The sequence below is a fragment of the Miniopterus schreibersii genome (assembly GCF_964146895.1).
Source record: "Miniopterus schreibersii genome assembly, chromosome: 1".
In the NCBI taxonomy this organism is placed as follows: Eukaryota; Metazoa; Chordata; class Mammalia; order Chiroptera; family Miniopteridae; genus Miniopterus; species Miniopterus schreibersii.
This window is the reverse complement of record NC_138101.1, coordinates 116,810,434-116,827,403: the sequence shown is the minus strand read 5'-3', so window position 1 is coordinate 116,827,403 and position 16,970 is coordinate 116,810,434. Positions and strand designations below refer to the sequence as shown.

The 16,970-nt window shown below is 34.8% G+C and overlaps 1 pseudogene across 1 annotated transcript; it reads right to left on the bottom strand.

Moving 5' to 3' along the window:
* Positions 1–13,967: 13,967 nt before the first annotated feature.
* On the bottom strand, positions 13,968–14,882 carry LOC308559515 (UDP-N-acetylglucosamine transporter-like; annotated as a pseudogene). The gene is made up of 2 exons: positions 14,250–14,882; positions 13,968–13,996 (listed from the first exon to the last, which is right to left on the bottom strand). The product of its transcript is annotated as a UDP-N-acetylglucosamine transporter-like (transcript).
* Positions 14,883–16,970: the final 2,088 nt, after the last annotated feature.

Here is a 16,970-nt window from a genome sequence, read left to right as displayed (position 1 = left end):
AATGGTGCGTACCCACAGCTTGTGAAGACTGGGTGAGTAACATACGCAGAGTGCCACATCAGGAGCCCGGCACGTAGTACTGGGTACTTCTCTTTAACGATTCCTTTCTTGTGTTTGTGGTGTGTGACTATTATTCTTGGCTCCTCAAAATTCAGATTAGAGTGTGTAGTAGTTTTCAAAATAGTTTCTCATGTAAATTTTCAGTCAGAAACTATAATGAGCTCTGCTTGGGATGTTTTGGGAAGCTAATAGTATTGTTATGAAGCAATTAAATTCTGTGCATAGCCAAGTCTGAAGCCAACAAATAGGTATCAGTATTATTTTATACAAATGGTGCCTTTAAAACCCATTTTTCACTTGTTCTTTAATTAGGTTTATTTTTTTGGGGGGCTAGAAATCTGTATCAAGAATTGAAAAGAGCTTTTAAAAGCATAATTATTTAAGAGTTTCTAAATGACATGATTTTTTTGTTCATTATTTAGAAATTTTCCGTTTGGTATTAAGTCTAAAGTAGTCATATAAATAAAAGTGTGTATATGTATTAGCATTTTCTTTTTTATAGAACAGTTGACACTATAGGTCTGTTCTGCTTTTCAAAATCAAATTTAATTGTGCTAAATTTTAATTTGCAATGTTCTTTTATATAGTTTTAATTCTAGTTTACTGAATGTGGGCAACCAAATTTAATGTTTTCTCACAAGTTCATTGTGCCACAGTCCAAATTTTTAAAAGGTTTTTATTACATTTTATAGATAATCAATTAATTGTCATTGTCATTTTTTAGTAAAAAATAATTTTTTAAGGTTTTTTTCTAGCTATTACTAGACTTTCAGTAGCTTTCACTTACAGTGAGTTTTATTCAGCATATGAAAGTAGTCTCGATATGATCTACACTGATCAGACTGATTTCAGTTATACATCATTCCAGATTTAAAGTATAATTTCTAGTATACTTTTTATATACTAGTATAATTCCTGGAGTTATTTCCCATCTTTAGGAAATTAGAGAATTGGCCAGAGACATTCTAGGAAAGCACTGTATAATCTCTCATTCACAAACCTTTAGTCTTCATAGAGGACAAGAGAGAATAAAGACAATTGAAGTAGGACTTTCTTCCTCCTCTCATTTCCTCTTGCCTCGTTTTTTGCTCTCAGGCTATGGTCAGGTTATAATAGAATTTGATTGTTTCAAGTCACTTCATGTTCTTAGAAATTCCTTGGCCTTAAAAGTACAGCTCTCTTCAGTTCATTATGGCCTGCTGTTGCCACAGTAGGGGAAAGCTACATTTGCATGTGTCATTTAAGCCAGCCCAGTGAACATCTGCAGCAAAGCCTGGAGGACAAGCAACCTAGCAGTGACAGCTTATCCAAGTAGCAGCTCTCCACTTCCCAGAGTTTGGCATGATTCACATGATTCAATTGGTGAGTAGCTGTTACTGTATTTTGATTTAGTCCCTTCAGGAAAGATTGTAGGTGTGGAAACGTCAAAGTGCTGTAGAAATGTAGAAACCTTTTCTGCCCGATCTTATCAGAAAGGGCTTTATCAGATAGGATAGGTTAGGGAAGGCCTTGAAGGGATGGTAGGTGGACCGAGGGAGGAGCACAGGCACTATTATTCTGGGAAAAGAGGACAGCCTTCTTAGTCTGGAAGAGGGAAGCATGGCTGGAGAACTGACAGTTCAGACTGGGATGTGGTTTTCACTGTGGTACTCAGAAGTAAGTGAGATTGTGAAGGACTGCCGATGGCAAGTTACAAGAAGTTGAATGTACATGGTGGGGTAAAAGTAGGTTTACAGTTATAAACTGTTTATTCTGAAACAGTTTATTCTTGTATCATTTATTAATTAATGCATTATTTTCCATACTAACAACTGTAAACCTACTTTTGCCCCACCCTGTATTTTCAGTGGTAAAGTGTTGAAGGTTTTGGTGTAAAAGATGAATAAAAATTAAAGCAGTGCTCTTAGACAACCTGTTGATACCAAGTAGTTTTAGATCATGGCTTTTTTTTTTTCTTTTTCTTCAAAATTGAATACCGTAGGTCTCATTAGTAAGTTAGGTAAAATTTGGTTGTTAAATTTTCCATAAAGGTCCAGAAGCTGATGCTCATATACCTTGGAAGAGTCTCCTTAACATTTAATAAGGAAGTCAAAATTAAGTAGTTTAAAGCTATCATCAGGAAATAATCAGGTCATGACACATAGTTTTTTGTAAAGTCTTATTGATGAGAGAGTCTTTGTAATATGTAGTTGGGGAGGAATTAAAAATGACCAGAAATCATTTTTCACCTTGAGATGATGTTGGAAAATTTATTTTAAATACTTGAAAGGCTTATTTTGGTTTCCGTGCTGAGTTCAATAACTTGTGGGTGCATGTTACAAAGAACATGAACATTATAATGTTCCTCTGGGATTCCCATGGAGCAATTCCCAGAAAATGTCTATCTTAGGTAAAATTTTTAATTTGAAGAATCTATGATACAGGATACATAACATCTCCACAATTTAATAAAAAATACAGTGTTTGTATTTTAAATGTGATCCCTGTGTTATCTGTGTGTATGTGTGTCCATCTACTTTTAAGAACAAAGTGAAGTCAAAATTAGGTTAAAGGTATTACTTTTTATGTCTATCCATAGATGAATAAATTTAAACAATTTTTTTGAATGACAAAGTTTCTAAACTCTGAGAATGTGGTGCTGAGACATTTTAAAGGGCATTGCAAAGATATAACTTGAAGAAGTAGATGTTACACTACGAAGAATACTTAGTATTACCTAATTTTTAATACTATTAGTGATTAGTAGTTCCATAATTACCAAATTAGTAATATCTAATTTGGAACAGGACAAGTCTAAATTAATGAAAAATGTAAATTATAGATTGTTATTTTTTCTCAGTTTTATTTTAAAGTAGGGTACATTGAAAACTTACTATAGTGGATGTTATCAAGTAAAACAGCAAATTAATGAAAAGATTACAAATTAGGTGTGCATTACATTCTGCATTACCAAAATTCTTTGACATAAACTTGTCAGGTACAATGGAAGTGTTACATTTTTTAAGCTTTTCCTATTATAAAGTTATCGGTACTTGGCTTAAATTAATGCAGCTTAATGATTAATGTTTTAATTAATATTTGCTTAGTGTACACATGGACTTGGGAATGTGGTGTAGATAGCATTATGACATGTTCTCAAAATTGTCTTTAAACAGAGTAAAATGTGGGTTATGAAGCTGGCTGATGTCTTGCAATGGAATATTAGACTCAAAGCTTGATTTTTTTACTCCATCTAATATGTATATTGTAATTCTATAATACATATGATAATCATAAAACAAACTTCACTTTGTTTTTTTTTTCTTTTGCCAATTAATTTTGGTGATTTAGAAGGGCTGTTTTTTAATGACTTATGTGGTAATGTCCCTTCACACCTTCCTCCCATCATTGTCTAACTGAGCCTACAGTAAGCACCTTTAGTTTCTGTGCTTGATTCTTTGGCATTACTGGTTATAAAGTTATTAGTATTGAGTAGTTTCTTTCAGCTTTATATAACTGAGTTTTTTAAAAAGAGAACCATAGCACCTTTTGCATATATTTAAAAATTTTTTTTATTATTGATTGATTTTGAGAGAGATGCATATTTTTAATTTGATTTTTTTTTTTAAAGAAGTAACTACATTTAAAATGACATTGAGCAGTAGCACTTCATTTATCTGTTGTAGAGAGGTAAGATGGGTTCAAAATAAACACATTTTTCAGATAATATTGATCTCCATAGCTTTGGCATCACCTTGGGGCATATGACTGTCAAGTCATTGTCCTAGACCCACCCTGTATAACTTCATCTTTATTGTGCACTGGACTTTGTGCTTTAATTAGAGTTCTTTAACTCTAGTTCAGCCTATGTTAAATTAAAATTATCTTCCTTAAAATTGGCTAACTTCATAATTTGCCTATTTCTGTTGTTAGTGCCATTGTTTTCTGTCACCATAGCTCAAATTCTGGGATCCTTTAAACCCCTTTTCCCCCCTCATTTGATTAACTTTTTCTCTCTATTTCTGTTGCCATTAGATTAGTTTATGTCTTTATTCTTTTCTAATTTAACACAATACTAATTTATTAGCTCGTTTTCCAACCTAATGGTTTCCCTTTTTTGTTTACCCATTTAAACCATCACTTTTCAAAGTAGGATTCAAGAAAGTATATTTTGTGGTAAATCAATATTAAGTTATCTGTTTGTTTATTGTGATTCTAAAGATACCTTGGAATTATACAGAGCCTTAAGGTCATTCTAAATATCAGTGAATATTTTTGTACAAGTGTACAAAATATTGATTAAAGGGTCTAATAATTAAAAAGCACAAGATTTTTTTCTGTAACATCCAGAAGGTATTCTATTTGTAAACTCCATTGACTTTTTTTTTTTTAAGATTTTTTTTAATTTTAATTTTATTTTTAGAGAGAGAGAGGAAGGTGGAGAGAGAAGCATCAATGTGAGAGCGATCAGCTGCCTCCTTCAAGCTCTCACATGGCCAGGAATCAAACAGGCAACCTTTGGGTGCATGGGACGATGCCCAACCAACTGAGCCGCACCGGCCAGGTCTCCTCCACTGATTTCTTAACATTTTCAGACTTCTCTAATATGATACTTAATCCTAAAATATCAGTGGAGTAGAGTCATTTATTCAGTAAACATATACCCATGCTTACTACACGTAGCAGATACCATAAATGAAGACACACTACTAAGATATGAAAGGTTTGAATTGCTGGAAAACTGATTTTTATTCTTGAATAGAAAGGCTTAGTATTGGGTAACAGTTCTACCTACATATATTTATGAATTGATAATGCAATCAAAATTTCTATCAGCATTTTTTGCAGAAATTTGAAAGTCACCAAAAGTGTATCTGGAAGAATAATTATACAAGAATATCTAGGAAAGAAAATTTTTAATTTTGGTAAGTAATATTAAAATATAAGGCAAGTAACTTAATGCTACTGGTTTGAGGTAGACTAATCAATAAAACAGTCCAGAAATATACTCAAGATATATGTGGGAACTTAGTATATATGCTAAAAGGCAGTATATAAACTCATTAGCAAGATGGATTATTCAGCAAGTTGTGTTGGGACAACTGGTAGCTATTGGAAAAAAGTAGTTTGATTCCATTCTCAATCTTACACCCTAATAAATTCCAAATGAGTCGGAATTTAAATGTGGAGGGGGGAAGGTGGCATCATAAAGTAAAAAGTGTTGGGTGAATATTATAAACTTGGAATAAGAGAGTATTTTTTAAAGAATCGTATGGCTCAGTAGTTGAGCACTGACCCATGCACTAAGAGGTTGCTGGTTCGATTCCCAGTCAGGGTACATGCCTGGGTAGCAGGCTCCATCCCTGATGTGGGGCATGTAGGAGGCATCAATGTCTTGCTCTCATTGATGTTTCTCTCTCTCCCTCTTCCTCTCTCTCTAAAATCAATTAAACAAACAAACATAAAGAATGGCATGCATTGCCCTGGCCAGTTTGGCTCATTGTTTAGAGAGCATTGACCCATGGACTAAAGGGTCCTAGTTCGATTCCAGCCAAGGGCACATATTTCAGTTGCAGGCTCAATCCCTGGCCCTTTTTGGGGGTGGGGGAGAGTGCAGGAGGCAACCAATGGATGTGTCTCACATCAGTGTTTTTCTCCCACTCTCTCTGAAAAGCAATGGAAAAAATATCCTCAGGTGAGGATTAAAAAAAAAAAAAATGGCATGCATTTATAAAAGAATACAGTTGGCCCTTAACACGGGTTTGAACTTTGAAGGTCCTTATATGTGGATTTTTTTCACTTGACTGGCACAGTTCAGTTGACTTTTGAAGTTCAAACAAGAGTTGTTCAAGGGTTCAACTGCATTGGGAGTTGGGAATCCGTGAATGTGGAGGGCCAACTAGTTATACATGATTTTCGAGTAAGCAGGTCAGTGCTCTTAACCCTGGTGGTCAAGGGTCAACTGTATATTGATAAATCTGACTAAATGGGAAGCTGTACCACACACACACATACACACACACACACAGCTCAAAAATTCCTATACTAATGAAAAAGGGCTAATTTTTCTAATAAACAATGAGCTCTACAAATCTGTAAGTAATAGACAAAAACAAAGGCTAAGATAGCTTATTAAAGCAATTAAAATGGACAAGTAAACAGTATGATGGCGAGCTTACTAATAATTATGTAAATTAGTTATGGAGAATTTTGAACACAGTCACAAACTGAAAAGCATAATGAGCTTGCATATAAATCTATCACCTGTTTCAACAACTAACATATAGAAAATTGTCTTTAATTTATAACCCCATTTACTTACCCTTTGTGTATTATTTTAAATTCCAATCATTCTACCATTTCATAAATACATCAGTATCTCCAAAAGATAACTTTCTTGTTTTTAAAAAAAGTTTTAAAATGTTTTTATTGATTTTAGAGAGGAAAGGAGAGGAAGAGAAGCATCAATGTGAGAGAGAAACATCGATCAGTTGCCTCCCATGTGCACCCTAACTGGGATCTGAACTCGCAACCTACCTGGGCATGTGTCCTGACTGGGAATCAAACCAGTGACCTTTTGGTGTACAGGACAGCGCTCAACCAACTGAGCCACACCAGTCAGGGCAAAAACTTTTTCTAACAAGTACACAAACCATTATCAAACCTAAATGGAACAAAAAAACAATAATTCTAGTGTTCAAATTTTTTAGTTGTCTTCTGGATACCACAGTTCTTTTCTCCCCCAGGTACATTTGTTTGAATCGGGATCTAGTTACTGACTGCATATGCATATTGTAATTGGCTGATCTGTTTCTGAAGTCTCTTGGAGTAATTCTCATATCATGTCTTAAAAAGTCCACAATTGTAAGGAACTTCCCATGTTGTGGATTGTACTGATTATATCAGCACTAATGATTATGTGTTGTGGAGTTGTTCAATATTACTTAATAACCTAAAAATACTTTTTATCAGTTTTAGAAAGCTTTGAACCATATTCTTCCTATATTTTCTATCCTTTTTTCTCTTCATTCTGGATATTTCTTTCTGACCTGTATTACTGTTTACCACTTATTTCTTCAGCTCTACCTATTTTTTTAAACCTATTACTGAACTATCAGCTTTAATAGTTTTTGTGTTTTGTTTGTTTGTCTTTTCAGTTCTAGAATTCCCACTTGGTACCTTAAGTATTTTTTCCTAATTTTCTGACAAAATTCTTAATCTTTGATTTTCTTGTATAAAACAGTTATTTTAAAGTCTGTGACTGATGCTGGATTCTCTGGTTCCCCTGTGGACCTCTCTGTTTTTCATGATGTTGATCTCTCCTAGTACACTTAGTTGTTGTTATTTTGTATGTTGGCATTATATATGAAAAATAGTAGCAATTATTTCAGGGAGGATGGGGAGGATGATTTAGTTTTGCTTGGAGAAGACAGGTAGGAGTACTTAACGATCCTGGATCACTCCAATTCAGAAAGGCACAAGATTTTGAAGTTGGATTCAGGTTCCAGATTCTAGTTCATCTTTACTCAGATTTTGGCCCATCCAAAGTCAGGACCCTTCTTGATGGTAGGCCCTGAACTCCAGCTTTGGCCTCCTTTCCTTATGAGTCTTTGCTCAAGTCTGAATTTCTGAATTGCCTTATCAGCAGATGGCCCTATGGGAAAAGCAGCCCCAAATGCTAGGCTTACCTGGGTAAGTTTACTTCTCCACAGCTCTATAATTTTTCACTGCTTGGTTAGCATTCAGATTTTTGTTTTGCCCAGCTTTTCCAGTTTTCAGTAAGAGAATTGGTGTGTATTACCTAGTCTGCCATTACTGGAAACCACTGAGTTCTTTGTGATTCCAACTTTCTGATCCTCATATATGTTGTTAACTTTATAGGAATGTTGTAGGTTATGCATTTAGTTTGCTTTCTTGTAAAGAGCTTTCAAGTGCTATCTCACTTGTCAACATGTATTGAGTTGGGCTTTGGGTAACAGTGCAAACACCTGGCTGGAATGAATGTCTAGTTCACCCCTAAGGAAACAGGGTACTGTGCATGTTTTGTGCTCTGCGTCAGAAATCAGAAAGTGCCAGCATTTATTTCTGGACTGTGATTTCCTCATAGAGGATTTTGTACATGCCAGTTCAGTGTTTAAACTTATGCCATGTTTGAATGAGTGCAAAATGCCTAAATAAGAATGAAGAAAATAGTTTCTTTTTCCAACCATATTGAGAGACCTCAAACAAATATGAAATACAATTTTTCTTCCAGTTTTCCAAAATATTTATCTGGGGTGAGACAAGAGTGAAGCGTTTTAGGCCAAAATGCATCTTGAAAATTTTATGATTTATAAGAGAAGGTATAGAAATTTTCTTTTGAACTTTAAGCCTGTGTTATTATCAAGATATCTTATCCATTAACAAAATTTTAGTGCAGTTTTACATTTTACACCAGTGAAATAACTTAAGTGTTTCTATCTTATGAGTCAGTTATTTTTCTGTTTGACTATTTCATATTTGTAGTTTTTCAGCTGTGTTTTAGCCTATATTTTTTTTATGTAACAGAGAAGAAGCAATTAAAAAATAGCTGTCATTATTGTGAGTTTTTTAACTTTTATTTATAATTTGCTGCATATATTCTAGCATCATTATATTGCCAGGGACTTTAATTTAATCCTTTAAATATTTAATAAAATAATTTTTGAAAATAGAAATTATTTGAAATGATCTTGATTGCTCTGAGCAAAAACAGTACTTCAAACTTCTTGATGCTTCAAGATGAAAGTTGTATTAAGTAATATTTGAATTTAAATGTGGTTTAAAATGTTTCTTAGTTCTAAAGCCCTGTGTAGTACCTGTTTTTCAAGCAATATCAGCTATATTTGATCTTCTAGATGAAGAAAGACTTGACTATGATTATGTACATATAAATATGTACAGTACCATCCTGGAATAAATCTTAATAGATTCATAAAGTATGTGCAGCATGATTTAGAAAATATTTTTTAGGTCATTAAATTTAGTTACATAAGCTACAGTCTGTTTTAAATTCTGTGTAATTAAATCTGTTTTGTTGTGTGTGTTTTTGAAAAAAAAAGTTCATTACACTGGGAAGTGTATAGTAGTTGTTTTCCAAGGCCGTCAAAAGCACACCCAATCACATATTAAGGAAAAGTTTGAAATATTAGTTTAGCCTTTCAACTTAATGACAGTTATCATCATGTAATTTTCTTAACTGTACTTGAAAGCCTTAAGAACACTCTAATACTTGATTTTGCTACATGTTTCTTATAGTACCTCCTGTGTTCAAATGCAATTCTTTTCTCTGATATGGAATAAACTATGAAGTAAAGGAACCTGGCACATATTTAGTAATCAATAAACATTATTTCCTTTCCCTTACCCCCTTCCTACCCCCCCCCCCACTGTCTTAGTCCATGATTTTAAAGTATTAGTAGAAATAGTACCAAGAAAAATTTAAGAGCTCAGCTTCCATTTAAATCTTTAAACTTCTTTTTCTAAAAAAACAAGATTAAAATTAATGTGTAATGTTGTAGGCAGAATTCTATGATGACCCTAAGATTCCGGCCCCCTTGAGTATACATCCTGTATAATCCTCTGTCCTTGAGTGTGGCCAGATCTGTGAATCTGATGGAATTGTCACTCTCCTTGATGGGGCTGTATTAAATGACAAAGATGGTGGTTGAATCATTCCTTTGATTGTTAGGATCTAAGACTCCTTACCAGACTAGAGAGAAAAATTCCTGCTGGTTTTGAAGAAGTAGCTGCTATGTTATGGAGGACCTCATGGCTAGGACCTGAGGATGACTTCTAAGAGCTGAGAGCAATCCCTGCCAGCAGCTAGCAAGAAGTCAGGCACTGCAGTTCCAGCCAAAAGGAAACAGAGATAATAGAGTTGATCCTGAACAACATTGTTTGAACTGTGCGGGTCCACTTATATGTGGATTTTTTTCAATAAATACAGTCCTTTATATCTGCAGGTTTTGCATCTGTGGATTAAACCAGTCAGGGATTGAAAACAGTATTTTCACATTCTCAACTGCAGTTTTCCTATTTGGGTGTTCAAATCTAAAGCTGCTTTCAGAGGAAGAGAATAAGCTTAGACATAGATGCACAAAATTATTTTCATTAAACCTAAAAAAATACAAAAATGTTCAAATTAAGTTTTCTGCTATGTAAATTAATGTTAGATCAAAAGCTTTTATTATTTAAAGAAAACTAAGAACCACATTTCCAGTTGTTCTGTTTCCTGATCAGTAATTAGAATGCCTGCCCAAGCTTTCTTGCCTTACTACTGTAACAGCTGTAATTAATATAAGTCCATAATTGGCCTAGTGCATGTGGTAGGTATTTTCTTGACACATGAAAAATAGCTTACTGGCAATAGATAATTGTCAACACATTGAAAATTATTTTTTTCTCATTCGGAAGAAAAATGTAAAAGGTCACTTTATTCATTAAGATCAGTATAAAGCACTTTTATAGTATGCTTAAAAAAAAACCAAGAATGCCTTTTTAATTGACATATTTGTCATTAAAATGATTCAAAGGCCAAAGAAATACCTTTTTTTGGACAATTATAAGGTCATTATGTTAATTTAGTTTATAGTGTAATTAGTGAAAACCAAAGTTTACTAATATAATAAAAATTGAATAGGTTAAAAAATTAACCTTGAGTCATTATATAACTTACAGATAAAAACATTTTAATAAAAAGGGACTTCTTCCAGCCAAGATGAAGTAACAGGAACTGGACTCACTCTCCTATGTAATAACTAAAATACCAGACAAACAGTATGAAAACAAAACAAAAACACAGTTTTCATGAATTTGGACGTAAAGGAAAAAAGAAGTGAGCCCTGAGAGATGGAAAAGAAATGAAGTGAGCCATGTGTTTTTCCCAGCTTACTGCTTGAGAGTTTCCAGCTGCAGCTCCGGAAAGAAACAAAAGGACATCCTGACTCAAGAAAATGGAAACCAAGGCTCTTGCGGTGCGGAATACTGGAAAGGGAGGGAGGTACACAGGTAGAATATAGGTGGATCATATTTCTAAACCATTCTGCCATCTCTGCCTTCTTTTTTAATTTAAAAAAGCCATGTAACAAAAGATCAGTTTATATATTTCTTTGAATTATGTAATAAAAAATTTAAATATACAAATTACATTCCACAACCCGGGCATGTGCCCTGACCGGGAATCGAACCCCGATCACCTGGATGCTAGGTTGATGCTCAACCGCTGAGCTATGCCCGGCCGGGCAGTATACCTGTCTTAAAAATCTGTTAGCTGATGGACTTAAAGAGCAAGTGTTGAAACAACCAAAACATTGAATTATAGTTATTCTTAAAACATCCTAATTTTGCCAATGTGTCCCAAGCTGTGAGTTACAGGAACAACCTCCAGAAACAAAGTCAGGGTTGGGCAGGTCAAAGCACACAGGACCAGCTTTTGATAAAGGTGCTTTTCCTTTGGACCTGTAATTACTTTAAATATGCTACATATCCTCGAGATTCTTAAAATAACTTTCAATAGAGATAAATAACTTCTATAAACCTTTCCTTATGTAAAGCATCCACATGTAGTTAAATATTATGACAATGAAAGTATAAGTAAAAGAAACTCAGTTGAATGACTGTACAATGACATTTTAAAAGTCCAATAATTTGACATGCAGGAAAAGTGCATCAATTCTTAAGAATAGTCAGCATTAGTTTCCGTTCTGTCTCCTTAGAATCTAGTTTAAATATCACACTACCCTTCATCCTATGAAATTGTGACATTCAGTATAAACTGATGTAAACATTTAAATCCTGTATCTCTAAACTACAGTCATTAAACAAACACTCTAAAAGGTATTTTCACTTGGTCACTGAAAAATCACAAGTCAGACTTCCAAAATGTCTGCTTGGTACGGATTTGGAATCACCAGCAAAATTATTTAAAGTATTTTGTCATTTTATTTATTTATTTTTTAAATATATTGATTTCAGAGAGAGGAAAGGAGAGGGAGAGAGAGAGATAGAAACATCAATGATGAGAGTCATTGATCGGCTGCAGCCCGCAACCCGGGCAGGTGCCCTGACCGGGAATTGAACCCTGATGGCCTGGATCCAAGGTCGATGCTTAACCACTGAGCCATGCCCAGCCGGGCAAAGTATTTTGTCATTTTAAACACATTTAAACTGGATGAAATAAATTAGTCCTGTGTGCTGTAGAGACAAGGTTTGCATAAACAAAGTAACAGCCAATCCTTTAACAAGAAGTACCCAAGTTTGGAAAATAGTATTTTTGAGCCAAATTCTGTTCAACAAAATCCATTAGAATGATATAAAAATATTTACTTTTTTACAGTTTTTATACCATTAGAACAGGAAACTTTTAAAAAATATAAGTATGAATGAAAAAAAAAGTAAAATACTTCTACTCAATGGTAGTTCTGTCTAGTCAATAATTAAACCCACGTTCCAACTTCAGAAAGTATTTTTGCCCAGCATTCATCTTATCACTTCTGCTATAGTCTCTCTCCCTTGTACCAACTTATTAAATAACTCATGTAACTTGCAACTTCAACTGTGGTGCTAATCAAAATGGAAAAGAAACCATTGTTTCAAAGCTGGTGGTGGCTCCTGCCAGCAGCACAGAAGGGAACTAGCTGCCTCTCCCAGGCGTGTGCTCGGTGTTCCTGGGGAAGGTGGGTCTGTGAGAGGCCTGGGAAGTTCTGAGCAGCCTTGGGTTTATAGTTAGAGTGCCATTTAAAGTAATATAATGTCATGGTGACCTGGAATGTCTCCAAGAAAAGTCCTTTTGGTCTCAATTCCTTGATATCAGTTCTATTTTTTGGTGGTGGTTTTGTCAACAGTTGTAGAGTTTACAGATCAATGAGTAAAATACTCATTAAAAAACATTCTAATTGCGTACAGTGCATGCTTTGATAGTTCAAAACTCTCCAAATGGAGATATTAGGTAATTATTTTATTTTAAATTATTAAATGAGTATTTAATCTCTTTAAATTACATATTAAAACTTTAATGGAAAACACACAGAAATTTAGTTTGAAGTACTATTAAAGATTTATGTGATTTATGAAAAGAAACACAGTTAGGATGAAGGTCACACTCCCTTAGTGTCAGGGTTCCTGTCTCCCACCTAGCGCTAGCCACTGGACGCTTTCGAAGCACAGAGAGACCTACAAGGTAGATGGAGAAATACGTGTGTGTATTTCTCCACATGAAATTTAAATGTAACTATGAATTTTATTCTGACAAACGAGACCCAGAATGTTACTTCATCAATTTTTACGTAGTTGAACAAATAACATTTAGCAATGTTTTGTTTACTAATTTTTTGTATACATATAGAAATCTCAGATACGTGAAAATGTTTTTCAGATCATACTTCTATCTCTTCACAACTTTAAAGGTAATTATAATTGTCAAACTCTGACTATTCCATGTGATTTGATGTATCTGTACAGAAAGAGTAAGATAAAAACATTGAGTAGAATTAAATAGCTCGTTTGCAGAAACTGACCTATCGCATGTGCTGTGTGTGCTCCTGCAGAGTGCACGGGTCATTCCTGCAGCAACCAAAACGGCAGAATCTCTCTACACATAGATTCAAGTTTCCTGCAACGATTCCAATCTCTGGCAATACTTTCAAGCTTGGATTTCTAGATGCGATAGGCGTTTTGTTACATATACCAATACTTTACCCTTAAACGTTTATGCTTTCCAACCATTTGAACAGTGTGGTGAGAGTTGGCATGATACCTTCTTAGGATCTGCAGAATCCTCTGTGAGCTGAACGCTGCAACCCCCAGCGCACCACTGAAAAGCCCGTGAGAGAGAGCGAGCACTCCACTGTGCTTTAGTGGGATTGCCTGCAAGTTTGGGGGCATAACCATATATAGGAAAGTAGCTGCTATTATAAGGATGGCTCCAAGAAAAAAGACACTGGTTGGCACACAATCTTGTAGCCAAAAATAGGATATCAGTGTTGATAATATTATGGATAAAGAGGTCACAAATCCTTTTAAAATATTATCTGCATACTTGATAACAGCAGTTATTACAAGGCCTCCCAGTGCCTGAAGAGAAACAACTATCCAGGTCAGTCGGTTGTATCCCTGAGAAAAAACATTCTTCGATACCAATTCTCCATCATAAACATATATACCCATCAATACAAATATACTCCTAAAGAAACCCAGCTGAATGTTCCTGATCCACACCGACTGCTTGGTCTCTCTCAAGATTTTCTTGAAGTAAACGCTGGCAAAGCCGCTTGAAAAGCAGGCGGTGAGAATGGCTGTGAGGCCCACAAACTGCGAGCTGGCAGAGTGCCTTTGAGTCCAGCTCCTGAGAGTCGGAGGGCTACAGTACAAAGCCACTCTGGTCATCAGAATTACCAGGGAGAGCCACTGGTACACTCCTAATTTTTTTACTAAGCATAGACACAGAAAACAGTGCCGTGGTAAGAATTTTCAACTGATAGGTAACCTGGTAGGTAGCTGCATCTAGATTTGACAGTGCCATGTAGAGTAGATTATTCCAAAGAGTATATATCCCTGATGGAATAGCAAGATAATTGTTTCCATAGGTTTATTGAGGATTTCATCACTTAGTATTCGATTCAGTGCTCTTAGACTACATTGGCTGTCTTTGTAGATTAATCAAGTGCAGGCCATTATCTTCAGAATTTCAGCTACAACCACTGCTGTGGAAGACAGATAGTGAGGTCCCTCCTCTTTCAAAGTCCTGGAATAGCTCATCGTTAGGACCAAACTGGTCGTCTGGAAGACCAAGATTCCCAAGAAAGGTCTTTCAGGTTGGCAGACATTGTTTTATCTGCATCTGCCTGTCCCGCAACTTGGAGCCGGGCACCCAGGGCTGCCATCCCACCGGGTCCCCACTGCCCCTGCCACCAGCAGTGTAGGGCCCATCTCTGCCTTTTCATTGGAGAGCTTAATCTATTTTTATTTAAAACAATTACTGATTAGTTCTGCCATTTTGCTGTTTGTTTTTTATGTTGGTTCCCCCCCCCCCATTCCTCCATTACTGCCTTGTTTAGTGTTTATTTGTTCTAGCATACTATTTTGATTCTCTTATTTACTTTTCTGTATATTTTTTACTTAGTGGTTATACTGGTGATTAAAATTAACATCTCAAATTGATAACAATCTAGTTTGAATTAATACCAATTTAGCTTCAATAGTATATAAAAATCTATGCTCTAATATAGTTCTGTCCCCCTTTTATGTCAAATTGTCACAAATTACATCTCTTATACATGTATGGCCATTACATAGATTTATAATTATTAATATTAAATCATATGGAAAATAAGATTTACAAAAAAATATATAACAATGCCGGCTTTTCTATTTACCCATGTGGTTACCTTTATTGGTGTTATTTCTTCATATGGCTTTGAGTTATGTATAGTGTCCTTTCATTTAAGCATTTCTTGTAGGACAAGTCTACATCTGACTAACTACTTGAGGTTTTGTTTCTCTAAGAAATATTTATTGCTCCTTCATTTTTTGAAGGATAGTTTTGCCAGATAAAATATTCTTGTTTGACAGTTTTGTTTTGTTTTTCTTTCAGCACTTTAAATATATTATCAACTGCCTCTAGCATCCAGGGTTTCTGATAAGAAATTAGCTGTTAATCTTACTGAGGATTCCTTCTACACAATAAATTACTTTTTTTTTTGGTGCTTTCAAGATACTTTTGCTTTGGTGTTTTAATTATAATGTGTGTTAGTATGAGTCTCTTTGAACTTATCCTAACTGGAGTTTGATGAGCTTCTTGAATGTGTATATTTATATCTTTCACTAAATTTGGGGAATTTTAAGCCATTATTTCTTTAACAATTCTTTCTGCCCCCCTTTACTCTCTTCTCTTCTTGGATTTCTCTTTGTATATGTTGGCAAGCTTGATTATCTGTCAAGTTCTGTCTCCTTTTCCTCATTTTTTTCCCCTGCTCTCCAAACTGGATAATCTCAATTTACCTAGTTTAAAATTCACTGATTCTTTCTTCTTCATGCTCAGATCTCTTGTTATGCCCTTCCAGTGAAATTTTAATTGTTATAATTTTCGGCTCCAAATTATTTGGTTCCTAGTTATGGTTTTTACCTCTTAATTGATATTCTCTATTTGGTGAGACATTGTTCTCCTGGTTTTATTTACTTCTTTGTTGTGGCTAAGGGGATTTCTTGGTGCCATGTTATGCTAGCCTGGGGCTGGAATGACACAGGTAAAATGTGTCCTATATTTTTCTCTGCAGCCATCCTGGGTTTTTATGCTCCACTGGGTTCTGCAGCTTCTTAATTGTACTCCAGAGTCTTCCCAGAGCTATTTTAGTCTGTGAGTAGTTTTTAAATTATTGTTTTTGTAGAGATTTAGGGTTGGACCTTCTAGTCAGCCACTCTGCTGATTTCCTATTTATATCTTCTTTATTATATTCTTATTATATGAAATATACTTTTTATCTTTATATTTTATATTATGTATCTTTATTGAAGTATTTAGTCAAATATTTTACAATAAAATTGAGTTCATTTTTTTTAATTGACATAACTACATAATATGTAGAACATACTGATTTGATACATTTATATTATAGTGTGACTGCCATTGTAGCATTAGCTAACACTTCTGTCACATCATAGAATTGTTTCTTCTATGATGGGGACAATTAAGATCTAATCTCTTGAAAATTTAATGTTGATAATACAGTTTTGTTGTCTATAGTCACTGTGCTGTGTATTAGATCTCCAGGACTTGATTATCTGTGAGTTGCGAGAATGTGCCCTTGAACAATAGCTCTCCCATGCCCATTCCCCTGCCCCTAACCCCTAGCAGCCACCATTTATTCTCTGCCTTTTGAGTTTAGTTCTTTTTAGATTCCACATATAAGAAACAT